General features: G+C 44.7%; 1 protein-coding gene and 2 long non-coding RNA genes across 3 annotated transcripts in view; 2 read left to right on the top strand and 1 right to left on the bottom strand.

The window, feature by feature from the left end:
• The window catches only part of ITGA1 (integrin subunit alpha 1), a 334,632-nt gene that overhangs the window by 41,909 nt on the left and 272,586 nt on the right, over positions 1-20,137 (top strand). The gene's annotated exons all lie outside the window — the stretch shown is intronic.
• On the bottom strand, positions 15,181-16,090 carry LOC134963000 (uncharacterized). The gene is made up of 6 exons (XR_010188134.1): positions 15,928-16,090; positions 15,779-15,857; positions 15,626-15,696; positions 15,487-15,543; positions 15,332-15,405; positions 15,181-15,248 (listed from the first exon to the last, which is right to left on the bottom strand). It is a non-coding gene; the product is annotated as an uncharacterized LOC134963000 (long non-coding RNA).
• LOC134964108 (uncharacterized) lies at positions 17,031-17,675 on the top strand. Its single transcript, XR_010188236.1, has 5 exons — positions 17,031-17,078; positions 17,160-17,230; positions 17,313-17,369; positions 17,451-17,524; positions 17,608-17,675. It is a non-coding gene; the product is annotated as an uncharacterized LOC134964108 (long non-coding RNA).

Raw genomic sequence — 20,137 nt, forward strand, 5'->3', positions numbered from 1 at the left:
GCAGTGCCACTCCTAGATGGGCCAGGTGTTTGTGTCGGCCACTTGGGTTGCTTAGCTTAGTCACACAGCTACCTCATTGCGCCTCTTTTTTTCTTTGCATCATGTGCGGTTTGGGGACTATTTTTTAAATCTGCCATCCTGTCTGACACTGCAGTGCCACTCCTAGATGGGCCAGGTGTTTGTGTCAGCCACTTGGGTTGCTTAGCTTAGTCACACAGCTACCTCATTGCGCCTCTTTTTTTCTTTGCATCATGTGCTGTTTGGGGACTATTTTTTAAATCTGCCATCCTGTCTGACACTGCAGTGCCACTCCTAGATGGGCCAGGTGTTTGTGTCGGCCACTTGGGTCGCTTAGCTTAGTCACACAGCTACCTCATTGCACCTCTTTTTTTCTTTGCATCATGTGCTGTTTGGGGACTATTTTTTAAATCTGCCATCCTGTCTGACACTGCAGTGCCACTCTTAGATGGGCCAGGTGTTTGTGTCGGCCACTTGGGTCGCTTAGCTTAGTCACACAGCTACCTCATTGCGCCTCTTTTTTTCTTTGCATCATGTGCTGTTTGGGGACTATTTTTTAAATCTGCCATCCTGTCTGACACTGCAGTGCCACTCCTAGATCGGTCAGGTGTTTGTGTCGGCCACTTTGGTCACTTAGCTTAGCCATCCAGCGACCTTGGTGCACCTCTTTTTCTTTGCATCATGTGCTGTTTTGGGGACTATTTTTTAAATCTGCCATCCTGTCTGACACTGCAGTGCCACTCCTAGATGGGCCAGGTGTTTGTGTCGGCCACTTGGGTTGCTTAGCTTAGTCACACAGCTACCTCATTGCACCTCTTTTTTTCTTTGCATCATGTGCTGTTTGGGGACTATTTTTTAAATCTGCCATCCTGTCTAACACTGCAGTGCCACTCCTAGATGGGCCAGGTGTTTGTGTCGGCCACTTGGGTCGCTTAGCTTAGTCACACAGCTACCTCATTGCACCTTTTTTTTTCTTTGCATCATGTGCTGTTTGGGGACTATTTTTTAAATCTGCCATCCTGTCTGACACTGCAGTGCCACTCCTAGATGGGCCAGGTGTTTGTGTCGGCCACTTGGGTTGCTTAGCTTAGTCACACAGCTACCTCATTGCGCCTCTTTTTTTCTTTGCATCATGTGCGGTTTGGGGACTATTTTTTAAATCTGCCATCCTGTCTGACACTGCAGTGCCACTCCTAGATGGGCCAGGTGTTTGTGTCAGCCACTTGGGTTGCTTAGCTTAGTCACACAGCTACCTCATTGCGCCTCTTTTTTTCTTTGCATCATGTGCTGTTTGGGGACTATTTTTTAAATTTGCCATCCTGTCTGACACTGCAGTGCCACTCCTAGATGGGCCAGGTGTTTGTGTCGGCCACTTGGGTCGCTTAGCTTAGTCACACAGCTACCTCATTGCACCTCTTTTTTTCTTTGCATCATGTGCTGTTTGGGGACTATTTTTTAAATCTGCCATCCTGTCTGACACTGCAGTGCCACTCCTAGATGGGCCAGGTGTTTGTGTCAGCCACTTGGGTTGCTTAGCTTAGTCACACAGCTACCTCATTGCGCCTCTTTTTTTCTTTGCATCATGTGCTGTTTGGGGACTATTTTTTAAATTTGCCATCCTGTCTGACACTGCAGTGCCACTCCTAGATGGGCCAGGTGTTTGTGTCGGCCACTTGGGTCGCTTAGCTTAGTCACACAGCTACCTCATTGCGCCTCTTTTTTTCTTTGCATCATGTGCGGTTTGGGGACTATTTTTTAAATCTGCCATCCTGTCTGACACTGCAGTGCCACTCCTAGATGGGCCAGGTGTTTGTGTCAGCCACTTGGGTTGCTTAGCTTAGTCACACAGCTACCTCATTGCGCCTCTTTTTTTCTTTGCATCATGTGCTGTTTGGGGACTATTTTTTAAATTTGCCATCCTGTCTGACACTGCAGTGCCACTCCTAGATGGGCCAGGTGTTTGTGTCGGCCACTTGGGTCGCTTAGCTTAGTCACACAGCTACCTCATTGCACCTCTTTTTTTCTTTGCATCATGTGCTGTTTGGGGACTATTTTTTAAATCTGCCATCCTGTCTGACACTGCAGTGCCACTCTTAGATGGGCCAGGTGTTTGTGTCGGCCACTTGGGTCGCTTAGCTTAGTCACACAGCTACCTCATTGCGCCTCTTTTTTTCTTTGCATCATGTGCTGTTTGGGGACTATTTTTTAAATCTGCCATCCTGTCTGACACTGCAGTGCCACTCCTAGATCGGTCAGGTGTTTGTGTCGGCCACTTTGGTCACTTAGCTTAGCCATCCAGCGACCTTGGTGCACCTCTTTTTCTTTGCATCATGTGCTGTTTTGGGGACTATTTTTTAAATCTGCCATCCTGTCTGACACTGCAGTGCCACTCCTAGATGGGCCAGGTGTTTGTGTCGGCCACTTGGGTTGCTTAGCTTAGTCACACAGCTACCTCATTGCACCTCTTTTTTTCTTTGCATCATGTGCTGTTTGGGGACTATTTTTTAAATCTGCCATCCTGTCTGACACTGCAGTGCCACTCCTAGATGGGCCAGGTGTTTGTGTCGGCCACTTGGGTCGCTTAGCTTAGCCATCCAGCGACCTTGGTGCACCTCTTTTTTTCTTTGCATCATGTGCTGTTTGGGGACTATTTTTAAATCTGCCATCCTGTCTGACACTGCAGTGCCACTCCTAGATGGGCCAGGTGTTTGTGTCGGCCACTTGGGTCGCTTAGCTTAGTCACACAGCTACCTCATTGCACCTCTTTTTTTCTTTGCATCTTGTGCTGTTTGGGGACTATTTTTTAAATCTGCCATCATGTCTGACACTGCAGTGCCACTCCTAGATGGGCCAGGTGTTTGCCTCAGCCATTTGGGTCGCTTAGCTTAGCCATCCAGCGACCTCGGTGCAAATTTAAGGACTAAAAATAATATTGTGAGGTGTTCAGAATAGACTGGAAATGAGTGGAAATTATGATTATTGAGGTTAATAATACTATGGGATCAAAATGACCCCCACATTCTATGATTTAAGCTGTTTTTGAGAGGTTTTTGTAAAAAAAAAAAAAAACACCCGAATCCAACAAAAAAATTTCAGGGAGGTTTTGCCAAAACGCGTCCGAATCCAAAACACTGCCGTGGAACCGAATCCAAAACCAAAACACAAAACCCGAAAAATTTCCGGTGCACTTCACTAATAAATATACAGTGTATATATATATATATATATATATACTAGGTGCTTCATCGCGCCCTATGGGCGCTCTTCACACTGTCGCAAGGGGCTATGCCCCCTTAACCCTTGCATGCTTTTCTGGGGTTCAATATTTGTATTATATGGAGTATTACCTGCATTCCTTTGTTAGTGGTTAAATATTGCACAATGAAAGGGCGTGCGATGGTGAAGGAGGCGCAGCCCCTTGCGACGGCGTGAACAGCACCTGCAGGGCATGATGTACAGAATGTAGCGGGTGCGGGGGGGACTGCGGATGGGGGAGGGTGTCTGTAGATGCTGCGGGTGGAGGGGGGGCGGAAGCGCGGGGGGGGCCCAGATGGGGAAGGGTCGGGTGGTGCTGCGGATGGGGGAGGGGCAGAGGAGTGGGGGCTGCAGATGGGGGAGGGGTCCAGAGGCCCTGCAGGTGGGGGAGGGGCAGGGGTGCCACGGGTGGTAGAGGGGCAGGTGCGGGGATGTTGCGGATGGGTGAAGGGTTCCGGAGGTGCTGTGGGATGGGAAGGGGCGGGGGTGCAGGGGGTGTGGTAGGGGGTCTGGAGGCACCATGGGGGCGGAGGAGCAGGTACAGGTGGTGTTGCGGATGGGGAAGGGGGTCTCGAGGCGCTGCAGATGGTGGAGGGGAAGGTGTGGGGGTACCGTGGGTGGGGGAGGGGGGGGGAAACGAATTGAGGAGGGTGTCTGCAGATGCTGCGGGTGGAGGAGGGGCAGGTGTGGGGGGGACATATATGGGGGGTGGATGATGGAGGGGCCTGGAGGTGCTGTGGGTGGTGGAGGGGCGGGAAAGTGGAAGCCGCAGGTGGTGGAGGGGGTCTGGAGGCACAGTGTGTGGGGGAGGGGAAGGTACGGAGGTGTGGTGCATTGGGGAGGGGTCTGGAGGCACTGCGGGTACTGTACCTGCCAAAAAGGTAGTTGGAGGGTATGCAGTAACAGGGCCAGGACAGGGGTGACAGGGTCAGAACAGTGGTGACAGGGTCAGAACAGGGACAGGACCAGGACAGAAATGATAGGGACAGGATAGGGGTGACATGGCCAGGGTAGGGGCGGCAGGACCAGGACAGGGGTGACAGGGCCAGCATAAGGGTGACAGGGCCAGGATAAGGGTGAAAGGGCCAGGATACGGGTGAAACGGCCAGGATAAGGGTGACAGGGCAAGGCCAGGGTTGACAGGGACATGACAAAACACAGGGCATGGGAGAGATTGGTACTAGGGACAAAACAGCGGTTACAGACAGATGTGTCTTACCGGAGTCACTGCTGCTGGCTGCTGATGTTCCACTCCAACCTGTTGGGATCTGCTGCTGGTGGAGACTTGGCATGGCTGACTCTCTCAGGCTGGAGTCCTGCTTCCTCTGCCCGTCCGCATCCCTCCCCCCCTCCTCAGTCACACACCGCGAACCTCGCACAGCTGCCGGGACTGTGGTAAGGGGAGACTGGGAGTGACTGGTTAGCCCCCAGGAGACGCTGCGGCTGGAGGGAGGAGGGGGTCATAGCATGCACGCGGCGCGGACCTCGCGGCTGCCGGGACTGTGGAAAGGGGAGACTGGGAGTGACTGGTTAGCTCCCAGGAGACGCTGCGGCTGGAGGGAGGAGGGGGTCGGAGCCTGCAAACAGCGCGGACTTCTGCAGCGCCATCCGCCGGCTAAAGTGTGTGAAGGAGCTGGGCGCACCTCACTGCGGGCGGCAGCGCTGCGGTGGGGTTGCCGGGACTGGAGATAACAGAGGCAGTACGGAACCTGCACAGCGGCAGATGCCCCACAAAACTGCAGCTAAGAAGTGTGGAGTGTGCCAGAAAGTGACGTTCCTCCACACCAGAGAGCCCCTGCTGAGTTTGCTGATGTGGAGGGTCAAGCACACAGTGAGCCGGTGCCCGTCTGTCTGTACGGCATACCCCCTCACACACCCCCATACCTCCCCACAGTCCCATTTTTTGGGGTCTGTCCCGCTGTCCCACCCGTGGGCCACAGTGTCCCCCGCTGGGGGGGGGGGGGGGCAGTTGGGAAGCTCCTGAACTCGCTGTTCTGCCTAGCAGAGCAGCGGTGAATAGATGCGCACAGCGTCTATTTAGTGGAGACAGGAGGAGAGGGGGCATCAGGGGTTACGGATTAAGGGGGGGTTCTGGCAGCAGAGCCGGATTAAGGGGGGGGCAGGGGGTACGTACCGTGGGCCCCACAGTTTTAGGGGCCTCCCCTGCTGGAGTAGCTCTGTCCCAGCTCTGTAGCTCCCCCATCCTGCCAGCAACAGCAGCAGCATTGTGCTACAGTCAGCACACTCTGCTGCGTGTTGGCAGGTCTATGGTGGTATACCCACACCTGGCGCCACCATACATCAATAGCAAATGAAATAGCTTACATTTGATCTAAACCGATTGGAATTGATAACCTCTTTTGTAGTTTATTAGTGGAATACAGAGGTCCACTTTTCTCACAGAGGTAATATATCTGTAGGACTAAAATAAAACAACATAGTGCAGCCAATTTCTTAAGGTGAAATAGAAACAATGTTTTATTGGTTCAACTCACATAATTTATGAGTCACTCATGCATGTCATCCACCAATAAGCGTGGATCCTTAATCCCCACAGATGTCCTGATGAACTGGGGACTCAAAGGAAAAAATATAGTGCAATACTATTTCACCAAACAGGACGATTTATTCAGACAAAAACACACTTACATAAAACATAGAATTAAAAGCATATCACCCAATTGGGGTCCTGGAACACCTCCTCACTAACAGAGCCAGCTGTATTGGGTCACCTGTGCGGGGTCCAGATGGCTATATTTTTTCCTTTGAGTCCCCAGTTCATCAGGACATCTGTGGGGATTAAGGATCCACGCTTATTGGTGGATGACATGCATGAGTGACTCATAAATTATGTGAGTTGAACCAATAAAACATTGGCCCTCATTCCGAGTTGATCGGTCGCAAGGCGAATTTAGCAGAGTTACACACGCTAAGCCGCCGCCTACTGGGAGTGAATCTTAGCTTCTTAAAATTGCGACCGATGTATTCGCAATATTGCGATTACTAACTACTTAGCAGTTTCAGAGTAGCTTCAGACTTACTCTGCCTGTGCGATCAGTTCAGTGCTTGTCGTTCCTGGTTGACGTCACAAACACACCCAGCGTTCGCCCAGGCACTCCCACCGTTTCTCCGGCCACTCCTGCGTTTTTTCCGGAAACGGTAGCGTTTTCAGCCACACGCCCCTGAAACGCCGTGTTTCCGCCCAGTAACACCCATTTCCTGTCAATCACATTACGATCGCCGGAGCGATGAAAAAGCCGTGAGTAAAATTACTTTCTACATAGCAAAGTTACTTGGCGCAGTCGCAGTGCGAACATTGCGCATGCGTACTAAGCGGATTTTCATTGCGATGCGATGAAAAATACCGAGCGAACAACTCGGAATGAGGGCCATTGTTTCTATTTCACCTTAAGAAATTGGCTGCACTATGTTGTTTTATTTTAGTCCTACAGATATATTACCTCTGTGAGAAAAGTGGACCTCTGTATTCCACTAATAAACTACAAAAGAGGTTATCAATTCCAATCGGTTTAGATCAAATGTAAGCTATTTCATTTGCTATTGATGTATGGTGGCGCCAGGTGTGGGTATTTCTCTGTTTTTTGTCTCAAATTGGAGTTTTGGTGAAGGCTCATTGTACCACATAGGCTGCCTCTATATCTACAAGCGCAGATCTCAATCACCCATTCTATTATTAGGTCTGTGGTGGTGCAGGGAGGCAGCAGCCTCCCTGCTTTCTTCTGCCTGTGCGGGTGTGTAGGGGGGAGCGACCACCCCCTCTGGATTTACCCCTAGCTGAGGGGCCAAAATCCCATTAAAAAAAATATATATCCAGAATTTGCATAAGGGGGCGTGGCCACTCGGGCCACGATTAAGCCACGCCCCCAAACCCAGAGCAGGCACAGCAATAAGATAGGGCCCCCCTTTTTCAAGTGCCCTGGGCCCCCCGGACTCATAATCCGCCCCTGGGGGCATGCCAGCAGGGCACAAAGCGCTGGGCATGCCCCCTCACTGACAAAAATGGAGGGCCTCACGTGAAGCCACGCCCCATTTCATTAGCCACACCCCCTTTTCGCCGCCTGTGTGTCCCTCCTTCTGCCTGAAGAAAGCTGGGAGGTATGCACCCCTGCCTGTGCCATGCCCATACCATCTGCTTCTGCTCCTATAGATTTGCCCAGATCTGTGACTCATTTGACTAACTCCGCCCAGTGTTGTGACTCCGCCCAGCGTTAGCAAATGAGTCACAAAGTCACAGATCTGGGCTATTATATAGGAGATATATATATTAGTGATGAGCGGGTTCGGTTCCTCGGGATCCAAACCCCCCGAATTTCACCTATTTTACACCGGTCCGAGGCAGACTCAGATCTTCCCGTCTTGCTCGGTTAACCCAAGCGCTCCCAAACATCATCATCCCACTGTCGGATTCTCGCGAGATTCGTATTCTATATAAAGTAGTGATGTGCACCGGACATTTTTCGGGTTTTGTGTTTTGGTTTTGGATTCGGTTCCGCGGCCGTGTTTTGGATTCGGACGCGTTTTGGCAAAACCTCACCGAAATTTTTTTGTCGGATTCGGGTGTGTTTTGGATTCGGGTGTTTTTTCAAAAAACCATAAAAAACAGCTTAAATCATAGAATTTGGGGGTCATTTTGATCCCATAGTATTATTAACCTCAATTACCATAATTTCCACTCATTTCCAGTCTACTCTGAACACCTCACACCTCACAATATTATTTTTAGTCCTACAATTTGCACCGAGGTCGCTGGATGGCTAAGCTAAGCGACACAAGTGGCCGACACAAACACCTGGCCCATGTAGGAGTGGCACTGCAGTGTCAGGCAGGATGGCACTTCAAAAAAATTGTCCCCAAACAGCACATGATGCAAAGAAAAAAAGAGGTGCACCAAGGTCGCTGTGTGACTAAGCTAAGCGACACAAGTGGCCGACACAAACACCTGGCCCATCTAGGAGTGGCACTGCAGTGTCAATCAAGACAGGATGGCACTTCAAAAAAATTGTCCCCAAACAGCACATGATTCAAAGAAAAAAAGAGGCGCACCAAGGTCGCTGTGTGACTAAGCTAAGCGACACAAGTGGCCGACACAAACACCTGGCCCATCTAGGAGTGGTACTGCAGTGTCAAGACAGGATGGCACTTCAAAAAAATTGTCCCCAAACAGCACATGATGCAAAGAAAAAAAGAGGCGCACCAAGGTCGCTGTGTGACTAAACTAAGCGACACAAGTGGCCGACACAAACACCTGGCCCATCTAGGAGTGGCACTGCAGTGTCAAGACAGGATGGCACTTCAAAAAAATTGTCCCCAAACAGCACATGATGCAAAGAAAAAAGAGGCGCACCACAGGTATAGAATGTAGATGGATAGTATACGTAATGACGACACAGAGGTAGGTACAGCAGTGGCCTACCGTACTGTTATATATAGTATACTGGTGGTCACTGTGTCAGCAAACTGCAAAACTAAAATGCACCACAGGTATAGAATGTAGATGGATAGTATACTTAATGAATGACGACACAGAGGTAGGTACAGCAGTGGCCTACCATACTGCTATATATAGTATACTGGTGGTCACTGTGTCAGCAAACTGCAATACTAAAATGCACCACAGGTATAGAATGTAGATGGATAGTATACTTAATGAATGGCGACACAGAGGTAGGTACAGCAGTGGCCTACCGTACTGCTATATATAGTATACTGGTGGTCACTGTGTCAGCAAACTGCAAAACTAAAATGCACCACAGGTATAGAATGTAGATGGATAGTATACTTAATGAATGACGACACAGAGGTAGGTACAGCAGTGGCCTACCGTACTGCTATATGTAGTATACTGGTGGTCACTGTGTCAGCAAACTGCAAAACTAAAATGCACCACAGGTATAAAATGTAGATGGATAGTATACTTAATGAATGACGACACAGAGGTAAGTACAGCAGTGGCCTACCGTACTGCTATATATAGTATACTGGTGGTCACTGTGTCAGCAAACTGCAAAACTAAAATGCACCACAGGTATAGAATGTAGATGGATAGTATACTTAATGAATGACGACACAGAGGTAGGTACAGCAGTGGCCTACCGTACTGCTATATATAGTATACTGGTGGTCACTGTGTCAGCAAACTGCAAAACTAAAATGCACCACAGGTATAGAATGTAGATGGATAGTATACTTAATGAATGACGACACAGAGGTAGGTACAGCAGTGGCCTACCGTACTGCTATATATAGTATACTGGTGGTCACTGTGTCAGCAAACTGCAAAACTAAAATGCACCACAGGTATAGAATGTAGATGGATAGTATACTTAATGGATGACGACACAGAGGTAGGTACAGCAGTGGCCTACCGTACTGCTATATATAGTATACTGGTGGTCACTGTGTCAGCAAACTGCAAAACTAAAATGCACCACAGGTATAGAATGTAGATGGATAGTATACTTAATGAATGACGACACAGAGGTAGGTACAGCAGTGGCCTTCCGTACCGTACTGCTATATATAGTATACTGGTGGTCACTGGTCAGCAAAACTCTGCACTGTACTCCTCCTATATAATATTAATTATACTGGTGGTCCCCAGTCCCCACAATAAAGCAGCACACTGAGCACAGATATGGAGTGTTTTACAGGCAGAAAACGTATACTGGTGGTCACTGTCAGCAAAACTCTGCACTGTACTCCTGCTATATAATACAGCTGCTCCCCAGTCCCCACAATTAAGCAGTGTGAGCACAGATATATTATGCAGCACACTGAGCACAGATATGGTATGGAGCGTTTTTTTCAGGCAGACAACGGATAAAAACTGGTGGTCACTTATCAGCAAAACTCTGCACTGTACTCCTCCTAACAGCTGCTCCCCAGTCCTCCCCACAATTAAGCAATAAAGCAATCAAGTTCAACAATAACGTTCTCTCCCTATCATCTCAAATGCACGAGTGAAAATGGCGGCGACGCGCGGCTGTTTATATAGAATCCGAATCTCGCGAGAATCCGACAGCGGGATGATGACGTTCGGGCACGCTCGGGTTAGCCGAGCAAGGCGGGAAGGTTCGAACCTGCCTCGGACCCGTGTAAAAAGGGTGAAGTTCGGGGGGGTTCGGTTTCCGAGAAACCGAACTCGCTCATCTCTAATATAAAGAGCCGCACGTCGCCACCATTTTCACTCGTGCATTGGAGATGATAGCGAGAGGACGTGGCGGCGTTCTCTCAGTTTCTGTGTTCAGTGTGCTGCAAATATCTGTACTCAGTGTGCTGCAAATATCTGTGCTCAGTGTGCTGCAAATATCTACGTTCTCTGCCTGAAAAATGCTCCATATCTGTGCTGCATTGTAGTATATAGTAGGAGGACAGTGCAGAATTTTGCTGTGACCACCAATTTATATATAGCAGTACGGTACAGTAATCCATTGCTCTACTTATGTGTCGTATAGTATACTATCCATCCATACCTGTGCTGCATTTTAGTTGTGCGCAGTATATAGTAGGAGGACAGTGCAGAATTTTGCTGACCACCAGTATATATATATAGCAGTATGGTACAGTAGTCCACTGCTCTACCTCTGTGTCGTCAAGTATACTATCCATCCATACCTGTGCTGCATTTTAGTTGTGCGCAGTATATAGTAGGAGGACAGTGCAGAATTTTGCTGACCACCAGTATGTATATTACAGTACGGTACAGTAGTCCACTGCTCTACCTCTGTGTCGTCAAGTATACTATCCATCCATACCTGTGCTGCATTTTAGTTGTGTGCAGTATAGTGGGAGGACAGTGCAGAATTTTCCTGACTACCAGTATATATATAGCAGTACGGTACAGTAGTCCACTGCTCTACCTCTGTGTCGTTAAGTATACTATCCATCCATTCCTGTGCTGCATTTTAGTTGTGAGCAGTATATACTCTAGAAGGAGGATAGTGCAGAATTTTGCTGACCACCAGTATATATGTAGCAGTACGGTGCAGTAGTCCACTGCTCTACCTCTGTGTCGTCAAATATACTATCCATCCATACCTGTGCTGCATTTTAGTTGTGCGCAGTATATAATATGAGGACAGTGCAGAATTTTGCTGACCACCAGTATATATATAGCAGTACGGTACAGTAGTCCACTGCTCTACCTCTGTGTCGTCAAGTATACTATCCATCCATACCTGTGCTGCATTTTAGTTGTGCGCAGTATATAGTAGGAGGACAGTGCAGAATTTTGCTGACCACCAGTATATATATAGCAGTACGGTACAGTAGTCCACTGCTCTACCTCTGTGTCGTCAAGTATACTATCCATCCATACCTGTACTGCATTTTAGTTGTGCGCAGTATATAATATGAGGACAGTGCAGAATTTTGCTGACCACCAGTATATATATAGCAGTACGGTACAGTAGACCACTGCTCTACCACAGTGTCGTCAAGTATACTATCCATCCATACCTGTGCTGCATTTTATTTGTGCGCAGTATATAGTAGGAGGACAGTGCAGAATTTTGCTGACCACCAGTATATATATAGCAGTACGGTACAGTAGTCCACTGCTCTACCTCTGTGTTGTCAAGTATACTATCCATCCATACCTGTGCTGCATTTTAGCTGTGCGCAGTATATAGTAGGAGGACAGTGCAGAATTTTGCTGACCACCAGTATATATATAGCAGTACGGTACAGTAGTCCACTGCTCTACCTCTGTGTTGTCAAGTATACTATCCATCCATACCTGTGCTGCATTTTAGCTGTGCGCAGTATATAGTAGGAGGACAGTGCAGAATTTTGCTGACCACCAGTATATATATAGCAGTACGGTACAGTAGTCCGCTGCTCTACCTCTGTGTCGTCAAGTATACTATCCATCCATACCTGTGCTGCATTTTAGTTGTGCGCAGTATATAGTAGGAGGACAGTGCAGAATTTTGCTGACCACCAGTATATATATAGCAGTACGGTACAGTAGTCCACTGCTCTACATCTGTGTCATCAAGTATACTATCCATCCATACCTGTGCTGCATTTTAGTTGTGCACAGTATATAGTAGGAGGACAGTGCAGAATTTTGCTGACCACCAGTATATATATAGCAGTACGGTACAGTAGTCCACTGCTCTACCTCTGTGTTGTCAAGTATACTATCCATCCATACCTGTGCTGCATTTTAGTTGTGTGCAGTATATAGTAGGAGGACAGTGCAGAATTTTGCTGACCACCAGTATATATATAGCAGTACGGTACAGTAGTCCACTGCTCTACCTCTGTGTAGTCAAGTATACTATCCATCCATACCTGTGTTGCATTTTAGTTGTGCGCAGTATATATTAGGAGGACAGTGCAGAATTTTGCTGACCACCAGTATATATATAGCAGTACGGTACAGTAGTCCACTGCTCTACCTCTGTGTCATCAAGTATACTATCCATCCATACATACCTGTGCTGCATTTTAGTTTTGTGCAGTATATAGTAGGAGGGCAGTGCAGAATTTTACTGACCCCCAGTATATATATAGCAGTACGGTACAGTAGTCCACTGCTCTACCTCTGTGTCGTCAAGTATACTATCCATCCATACCTGTGCTGCATTTTAGTTGTGCGCAGTATATAGTAGGAGGACAGTGCAGAATTTTGCTGACCACCAGTATATATATAGCAGTACGGTACAGTAGTCCACTGCTCTACCTCTGTGTCGTCAAGTATACTATCCATCCATACCTGTGCTGCATTTTAGTTGTGCGCAGTATATAGTATGAGGACAGTGCAGAATTTTGCTGACCACCAGTGTATATATAGCAGTACTGTACAGTAGTCCACTGCTCTATCTCTGTGTCGTCAAGTATACTATCCATCCATACCTGGGCTGCATTTAGTTGTGCGCAGTATATAGTAGGAGGACAGTGCAGAATTTTGCTGACCACCAGTATATATATAGCAGTACGGTACAGTAGTCCACTGCTCTACCTCTGTGTCGTCAAATATACTATCCATCCATACCTGTACTGCATTTTAGTTGTGCGCAGTATATAATATGAGGACAGTGCAGAATTTTGCTGACCACCAGTATATATATAGCAGTACGGTACAGTAGACCACTGCTCTACCACAGTGTCGTCAAGTATACTATCCATCCATACCTGTGCTGCATTTTATTTGTGCGCAGTATATAGTAGGAGGACAGTGCAGAATTTTGCTGACCACCAGTATATATATAGCAGTACGGTACAGTAGTCCACTGCTCTACATCTGTGTCGTCAAGTATACTATCCATCCATACCTGTGCTGCATTTTAGTTGTGCACAGTATATAGTAGGAGGACAGTGCAGAATTTTGCTGACCACCAGTATATATATAGCAGTACGGTACAGTAGTCCACTGCTCTACCTCTGTGTTGTCAAGTATACTATCCATCCATACCTGTGCTGCATTTTAGTTGTGTGCAGTATATAGTAGGAGGACAGTGCAGAATTTTGCTGACCACCAGTATATATATAGCAGTACGGTACAGTAGTCCACTGCTCTACCTCTGTGTAGTCAAGTATACTATCCATCCATACCTGTGTTGCATTTTAGTTGTGCGCAGTATATATTAGGAGGACAGTGCAGAATTTTGCTGACCACCAGTATATATATAGCAGTACGGTACAGTAGTCCACTGCTCTACCTCTGTGTCATCAAGTATACTATCCATCCATACATACCTGTGCTGCATTTTAGTTTTGCGCAGTATATAGTAGGAGGGCAGTGCAGAATTTTACTGACCACCAGTATATATATAGCAGTACGGTACAGTAGTCCACTGCTCTACCTCTGTGTCGTCAAGTATACTATCCATCCATACCTGCGCTGCATTTTAGTTGTGCGCAGTATATAGTAGGAGGACAGTGCAGAATTTTGCTGACCACCAGTATATATATAGCAGTACGGTACAGTAGTCCACTGCTCTACCTCTGTGTCGTCAAGTATACTATCCATCCATACCTGTGCTGCATTTTAGTTGTGTGCAGTATATAGTAGGAGGACAGTGCAGAATTTTGCTGACCACCAGTATATATATAGCAGTACGGTACAGTAGTCCACTGCTCTACCTCTGTGTCGTCAAGTATACTATCCATCCATACCTGTGCTGCATTTTAGTTGTGCGCAGTATATAGTATGAGGACAGTGCAGAATTTTGCTGACCACCAGTGTATATATAGCAGTACGGTACAGTAGTCCACTGCTCTACCTCTGTGTCGTCAAGTATACTATCCATCCATACCTGGGCTGCATTTTAGTTGTGCGCAGTATATAGTAGGAGGACAGTGCAGAATTTTGCTGACCACCAGTATATAATATATATATATATATATATATATATATATACAAATACAATACTCAGAGGGCGCTCAGTAACAATTTGTTCAAATAAAATCCAAAACCAGCTTGACCTAAATTACACAATTTAATTTATTAAAAATATCTAAAATATTGTGTAATAATACATCAATATAGTAATTCATACAGTGAATTCATAAAACAATATTTCATAAAACCCAACGCGTTTCGTCCGTTAAGGACTTCATCAGGGGTATGGGTCTTCGCTGGTGTTAGTCAAATGGAGAAGAGGAGAAAAGAACAAGAGAGCAAAAAAAAGAATCAATACAAATCATCATGATATACAGATATATATTCAAGTAACGTTTTCATTGTTTATAAAAGAAAACCTTTTTTCATTATTTCATTAATTATTACATCACAATTTTTCATAGAGAATGAATATTTAAATTCTTTAGTAGACATTGGAAAAAGAAGATACTCTCCAATAATCAATTCGGGCTTTTTATTTTTATTTTATTTTTTTTGTCCTAATTGCCTTATTTCAAAAGAAAATAACAACTTACTGTGCAAATATAACTGCTCTGAGTGGATTATTTCTTCTTTATAATACGGTAGTTTATTCTCTGTAATTCTAAGAATAAAATATATATATTGTTTTAAATGGTACTGAAAGGTTGAATATAGAATTACATCTAATTAAAATGGATCACTCACTTGGCTGTCTCTGGAGATAATCTTCATTAGAGATCAACTACTCCTATATTATGGTCAGTCAATGTTCAATATGTCTAAATAAGAAATTCAACAGTATTAGGGGCCAAATGCCTCAAGGAATTTAGAATCTTATTGGAATATGTAGCCATACTCACTTTCCAATACAAATTCACCTGCTCACTGATGGTCTAATCTTGACCAGATGAATTAGTCTAAGAAATTAATTGAAGATAATTAAGGGTGTCCAAAGCACTTAATAGGCATATTTACAAACTGAACTTTGTTATAACTTACTTAAAGTTCAGCACGATGATAACAAGTTGGGCTAAAAAGCTCCTTAAAATCCAATAAGGTGCATCTTCTAACTAGAATCAAAAGTGAATTAAATTAAGGACCTAATTAGTGACCAATAATAGCACTTAATATAGAGTCTTAATTGTTACTTACAATAAAAATTCTTTAGAGTTCGACAACAAGTAGGTTCTGAGCTCCACAGTGGCCGGTAAGATATAACTTCCAACTAGAACTAAATAAATTATATTATACTAAAAGCATAATTTGATATTAACCTATTAAAGAGCATCAGAAGTACTTACATTAAGAGATTCAGGACCTGTGTTGCTGCCTCCTTTCCTGTATGGCAAGTGATTTGGAAGAGATTTCTGAGGCCTATTTATACCCCTAGGGAGTTTACATCACTTCCTCCCTCTGCTGATAGGTTAGATCTGATGAGTCAATTATATGACATTTTACCAATATTAAACTAGTATAAGGCCTGATGCCTATATATATGGGTCAAATTTATTCTACAGATGTTTGTGTCTGAAAGGCTAATGATAATATGGCATAATTAAATACTACTTCCGCCTTTCACTTCAATTATTTCCACGGTTTGCTGTATAATTACTACCCTCTGTATTAATTCGGATCGGGGCAGCCTCACTTAGCATTTTTACTGATTACCCCCATTTCTTATTTAATTAAGCCCAGAGAGAAAATTGAACGAAGATAAACAAGTTCTCCTTATGTACCGCCGTGCGTTCCACCCATAACAGCGGTGGAACGCACAGCGTCACTTCCGAGTTGTCCCGTGCGCTCCATAGTAGCGGTGGAGCGCACGTCTGCACTTCCGGACCTGCGCATTGGCCGAATCTTCGGTGCGCTCCTCCCATAGCGACAGTGGAACGCACAACGTCACTTCCGGATTGTCCCGTGCGCTCCAACCATTGAAGCGGTGAAGCGCACGTCTTTTCTTTGTGACCACATTGTCACATTAAAGTCCTACAGCACCAATATATTTTACACATCGGGAATGGGGCCATATCTATTGCCTTCTAATATATGTTAAAGATTGATCATAACATGAACATGAACATTACATTTATTGTCCCTATTTATTAAGATCCATTATAAAACCAATTGGAGTAAGTATAAAGAGAGTAAGACATTCTTTTCCCAATACCTTTACATTATTAGTTATTGACAAAACATATATACAGCGAAAAAAACATACAATACATAAATAGGCCTCAGAAATCTCTTCCAAATCACTTGCCATACAGGAAAGGAGGCAGCAACACAGGTCCTGAATCTCTTAATGTAAGTACTTCTGATGCTCTTTAATAGGTTAATATCAAATTATGCTTTTAGTATAATATAATTTATTTAGTTCTAGTTGGAAGTTATATCTTACGGCCACTGTGGAGCTCAGAACCTACTTGTTGTCGAACTCTAAAGAATTTTTATTGTAAGTAACAATTAAGACTCTATATTAAGTGCTATATTGGTCACTAATTAGGTCCTTAATTTAATTCACTTTTGATTCTAGTTAGAAGATGCACCTTATTGGATTTTAAGGAGCTTTTTAGCCCAACTTGTTATCATCGTGCTGAACTTTAAGTAAGTTATAACAAAGTTCAGTTTGTAAATATGCCTATTAAGTGCTTTGGACACCCTTAATTATCTTCAATTAATTTCTTAGACTAATTCATCTGGTCAAGATTAGACCATCAGTGAGCAGGTGAATTTGTATTGGAAAGTGAGTATGGCTACATATTCCAATAAGATTCTAAATTCCTTGAGGCATTTGGCCCCTAATACTGTTGAATTTCTTATTTAGACATATTGAACATTGACTGACCATAATATAGGAGTAGTTGATCTCTAATGAAGATTATCTCCAGAGACAGCCAAGTGAGTGATCCATTTTAATTAGATGTAATTCTATATTCAACCTTTCAGTACCATTTAAAACAATATATATATTTTATTCTTAGAATTACAGAGAATAAACTACCGTATTATAAAGAAGAAATAATCCACTCAGAGCAGTTATATTTGCACAGTAAGTTGTTATTTTCTTTTGAAATAAGGCAATTAGGACAAAAAAAAAAAAAAAAAAAGCCCGAATTGATTATTGGAGAGTATCTTCTTTTTCCAATGTCTACTAAAGAATTTAAATATTCATTCTCTATGAAAAATTGTGATGTAATAATTAATGAAATAATGAAAAAAGGTTTTCTTTTATAAACAATGAAAACGTTACTTGAATATATATCTGTATATCATGATGATTTGTATTGATTCTTTTTTTTGCTCTCTTGTTCTTTCCTCCTCTTCTCCATTTGACTAACACCAGCGAAGACCCATACCCCTGATGAAGTCCTTAACGGACGAAACGCGTTGGGTTTTATGAAATATTGTTTTATGAATTCACTGTATGAATTACTATATTGATGTATTATTACACAATATTTTAGATATTTTTAATAAATTAAATTGTGTAATTTAGGTCAAGCTGGTTTTGGATTTTATTTGAACAAATTGTTACTGAGCGCCCTCTGAGTATTGTATTTGTATCACTATTTTTGTCACCGTCTAGCAAGGTGACTACTATTGAGGTGCAGCTGTGTTGTACAGCGCGAATTAAGGGTATATTCTTTTTATATATATATATATATCGAAGAATGGACCGGCACTCTCCTTGCTGGTTTTCTTACCCCGGTGCCTTCTGGTATGAATTTGCAGGTTCAAAAAAGAAAACAGCGGCACTCGAGGATTTAGTAAATATGAAAAAGATGTATTCAAAAGTTTACAGGTAGCCGACGTTTCGGGGGCTCACATGCCCCTTTGTCAAGGTGTGTAACAAACTGTGTGTGTGTGAACATACCTTATATCCCGGAGAAGCCCGCCAGTGCACTGTGTGCGACCAGAGACGCAAGAAACCCACCGCACTTCCGGTCACGGCGTGATGACCTCACTGCTGATGCGCCCGTCGGTTGCGATGGCAACCTGGACGCCGCTGGTCATATCAAAACACTGTAAGGAAGCATAGATAGAACCAGTGAAACACGAGTGTATAAACAACAGGAAGAACTGTGATCCCCACATCTATAGAATCCCACCACCACTATGAGGCCATTACTGTTTAGACATTTCTAAACTGCTAGTATCATAGCAATGCACGGAGGGTTAATAGAGAAAGATATCATAGGATGCTGGCACCACGACCAACTGCTGGCACCATGGGTCAGTGCTTCCAATACCTGGTGGGATATATCATATAAGTCTGTCAAACTCAGACCTAGTGGAATATATCATGTAAGTCTGACACATTCAGACAGCTGCGGAACCTACTGCTAGGTAAACACAGTCATATAGGGTAAATTATAAGAAGTAAAATATGTATTCAGCCCCAAGGGTGTCAAATACTATTATGGTCATGTTATCGGCATCCATGATACAAAACGGCAGGCCACAGGGTTCACCTTTTAGTTAGCACAAAACACTGCGGTACTTGTATGTAGTACTAGAGATGAGCGCCTGAAATTTTTCGGGTTTTGTGTTTTGGTTTTGGGTTCGGTTCCGCGGCCGTGTTTTGGGTTCGAACGCGTTTTGGCAAAACCTCACCGAATTTTTTTTGTCGGATTCGGGTGTGTTTTGGATTCGGGTGTTTTTTTCAAAAAACACTAAAAAACAGCTTAAATCATAGAATTTGGGGGTCATTTTGATCCCAAAGTATTATTAACCTCAAAAACCATAATTTACACTCATTTTCAGTCTATTCTGAATACCTCACACCATTATTTTTAGTCCTAAAATTTGCACCGAGGTCGCTGTGTGAGTAAGATAAGCGACCCTAGTGGCCGACACAAACACCGGGCCCATCTAGGAGTGGCACTGCAGTGTCACGCAGGATGTCCCTTCCAAAAAACCCTCCCCAAACAGCACATGACGCAAAGAAAAAAAGAGGCGCAATGAGGTAGCTGTGTGAGTAAGATTAGCGACCCTAGTGGCCGACACAAACACCGGGCCCATCTAGGAGTGGCACTGCAGTGTCACGCAGGATGGCCCTTCCAAAAAACCCTCCCCAAACAGCACATGACGCAAAGAAAAAAAGAGGCGCAATGAGGTAGCTGTGTGAGTAAGATTAGCGACCCTAGTGGCCGACACAAACACCGGGCCCATCTAGGAGTGGCACTGCAGTGTCACGCAGGATGTCCCTTCCAAAAAACCCTCCCCAAACAGCACATGACGCAAAGAAAAAAAGAGGCGCAATGAGGTAGCTGACTGTGTGAGTAAGATTAGCGACCCTAGTGGCCGACACAAACACCGGGCCCATTTAGGAGTGGCACTGCAGTGTCACGCAGGATGTCCCTTCCAAAAAACCCTCCCCAATCAGCACATGATGCAAAGAAAAAGAAAAGAAAAAAGAGGTGCAAGATGGAATTGTCCTTGGGCCCTCCCACCCACCCTTATGTTGTATAAACAAAACAGGACATGCACACTTTAACCAACCCATCATTT

Source organism: Pseudophryne corroboree, chromosome 1, assembly GCF_028390025.1.
Source record: "Pseudophryne corroboree isolate aPseCor3 chromosome 1, aPseCor3.hap2, whole genome shotgun sequence".
Lineage (NCBI taxonomy): Eukaryota > Metazoa > Chordata > Amphibia > Anura > Myobatrachidae > Pseudophryne > Pseudophryne corroboree.